The sequence below is a fragment of the Mastomys coucha genome, unplaced genomic scaffold (assembly GCF_008632895.1).
Source record: "Mastomys coucha isolate ucsf_1 unplaced genomic scaffold, UCSF_Mcou_1 pScaffold8, whole genome shotgun sequence".
Lineage (NCBI taxonomy): Eukaryota > Metazoa > Chordata > Mammalia > Rodentia > Muridae > Mastomys > Mastomys coucha.
This window is the reverse complement of record NW_022196914.1, coordinates 14,879,696-14,882,382: the sequence shown is the minus strand read 5'-3', so window position 1 is coordinate 14,882,382 and position 2,687 is coordinate 14,879,696. Positions and strand designations below refer to the sequence as shown.

The following is a 2,687-nucleotide window of genomic DNA, read 5'->3' as shown; positions in this document are numbered from 1 at the left end:
TTTTTTTTTTTTTTTGAAAGCAAGAGATGATAGGTCAGTTTTAAAATGATGTTTGTCTTTGATTATGCCTATAGCCTCTCCCCTGTACATGGGAAAGAGATACTTGGTTTTTATTGTGATGGCATGGAAACACTTGCCGACTACTGCTTTGGCCCATGCTTACAGTGCTATAATAGTTACTTGTTGAGGACATCCATTTAGACCTGCCAACATGCTGCATTAATTTAACACCACATAAAATATGGATTTTATTGCAGCAGAGACAATAAATGCTGCAACTGCTGACTGCGTGAATTTAACCCCCTCCTTTTAACTGTACCCCCCTCACACTTCCGACTCATGTAAAAGGTGAATATAGGAATTGTACCCATCCTGTTTCTGATGAATGTCAATCGACTGTCTTCATGAAGATGCTTAGTGACCACTCACAGCTTCAAGGCATCTGTCCTCTGACTGTCATTTCTCTCTATACTGAAGGCATAAGGAACTGTGACCAGAGATAGGTGAGGAGTGAATCCGTTCATATGGAATGCAAAGTAATGTTAGCTGATGTTGGAGTTCACAGCAAACAGTGTTACCTGCTAAGCTGATATCTGATACCGAGGTAAACAGGAACGAGCAAGACTAATGACACTCCGTAAACATTTCAGCAATTGCTCAGAATGAATGAATTTGAAAACTCCACTAGCAAGACCCCCACACTGTTGAACATAATACGTTATTTATCCGGCTTCCCATTACCTACATTGAAAGCAGTTGTTCCTGGAAACTCATCAAAAAGAGTTGCATGCTCATTTCTTCATTAAAAGGTAAGGATTTTTGGAATAATTGCGCATATAACTTAAAAATAAAAATAAAAATAAAAAGAGGCCAGAACATATCTCCCTCAATATCCCCCCCTACATCCCACCCAAACAAGGGAAGAAAAGGCAAGACCTTAAAGGAGTTAAAAGACAAGAGGTGAATTCCTCCTACCTTGTTTCATCAGCTTCTGGAAAACGGAAGTTGGTTCCAGCCAAATAACCCTGAAGAGACTGTCACCCTGTCCCTTTTTGTTTGTTTTCTGCTGTTATTTTCTCTCACTGATTCTACTTCGGTCTAACTCAAGCTTTCTCTCAGCGTCACTTTTAACTCTGGACGGCAGGGAACCAAAGAAAACGGGGAAGGGGGGGGAAGGCGAACTCTCTCTCTCTGATTGGCTTTCATTCAGTGGTTCTGATTAAGGAAGGGGGGAAAAAAAGGAAAGGGTGGGGGGAAAGCCGTTCCTCACACGGAGAGAAAGGTTCTGCTGATGGAGCTGCAGCACTCGCCATGGGAAGGTTAGAGACTGGAAGTGCCGGCTCCTGCCAGCACACAGCGATTTGCAAGTGAATGCGAGGGAGGGAGCATCCGAGAGGAGGGCTGCGCATGAAAGGCGTCCCCTCCCCCGCAGGGCAGAAAGACTCTCTGTTTCCAGCCTAAGGTAATCAGCCCCATCTAATCCGCCTGTGTCCCTAACACAGTCCCAGAAATGCGAATTCTGCTACAGCTTCTTGCAATTAAAATAAAATAAAATAAAATATTTTTTTTTTTTTTTTACTTCTTTGCTTTTCTCTGGCATGGATATGCTTGCACCATCCTTAGAATAGACCGTCCAAACACAAGTGTTAGCGGAGCGAGCGCCAAGCAAATGGCAATCAGACCAGGTGTATTAACAACAGAGGATATTTGGTGGGGGGGTGTGGTTTTAAACCTTTATTTTGAGGGCAAGTGAACTTTTTGGTTCTCCAAATACCTTTTATTCGTTGTTTATTGTCATAAGGAGAACACACCTTACCCCTCATTTGAGAAGGTGTCTGAACAGTTCTGTCTGTTTAATCATACAAGCAATGCTCTCAGTGAGCGTCATTAATAATTTACATATGTAATTAGTATCATTAAAATATTTAGATTTGGGAGCTGACACAATTTTTTTTTTTTGCTTTTAAACTTTTTCTTATAACTACATTTATGTCTAAAATAGTGTACAGTCTGATATCGATGCATCGGGATGATTCCATCTGCTCCTCGACCTGTTAATTGTCCTGTCTCCCATTCTACCTCTACATTAAATTTTCATCAACCAGAACCAAACCAAAGATGTCAGTATAGCGCCACATAATAGTTAACACCTTTACATTTTTCTGGCTACATGTAGATTCCTTCTGAAAAAAAAATGCTACCTATAAATAAATCTTATATATGTAAATTATAAAAATATAAAATAGGACAACAATTATGAAGATCATTTCTGGCAACTGTGATTGAGAAGCAAAATAACCTTTCTCAGCTGTTGCATACCTTGGCAGTCACTAAGCTAAGGAATGGCAACAGTAAGTCCATAGGACTCACATTCCTCTTCCCAGGATGCTGCTGTGTTAAGATGCCAAGAGATGCCAAGAACCCAGAGAGAAGACACACTTGATAATTTACCAACCAAGAGACAATTTGACACACCCAAACTAACAACAACAACAACAAAAACAAACAAACAAAACAAAGGTACTAATGGAGGAAGACCAGAGACTCTTTGATTTCAAGGAAGATTTAATACACCACAGGTTGTTCTATCATTTTAACTCTCAGTAAAAAGCAGAAATCGTTTTCACTCATTAAATGGTATCTACAGTAGGAAAGAACTAATTTTCCTTAAATATTACCATTGTGGA

At 40.0% G+C, this 2,687-nt stretch overlaps 1 protein-coding gene across 2 annotated transcripts in view; it reads right to left on the bottom strand.

Moving 5' to 3' along the window:
• Positions 1 to 1,441, bottom strand: part of LOC116083205 (cadherin-10) — a 195,277-nt gene extending 193,836 nt beyond the window's left edge. The window contains exon 1 of one of the 2 annotated variants that reach the window (XM_031360005.1): positions 976 to 1,441. The gene's annotated coding sequence lies outside the window, so the exon portion shown is untranslated. The remainder of the gene's footprint in view (positions 1 to 975) is intronic. The other variant, XM_031360004.1, reaches the window with a different exon arrangement.
• Positions 1,442 to 2,687: the final 1,246 nt, after the last annotated feature.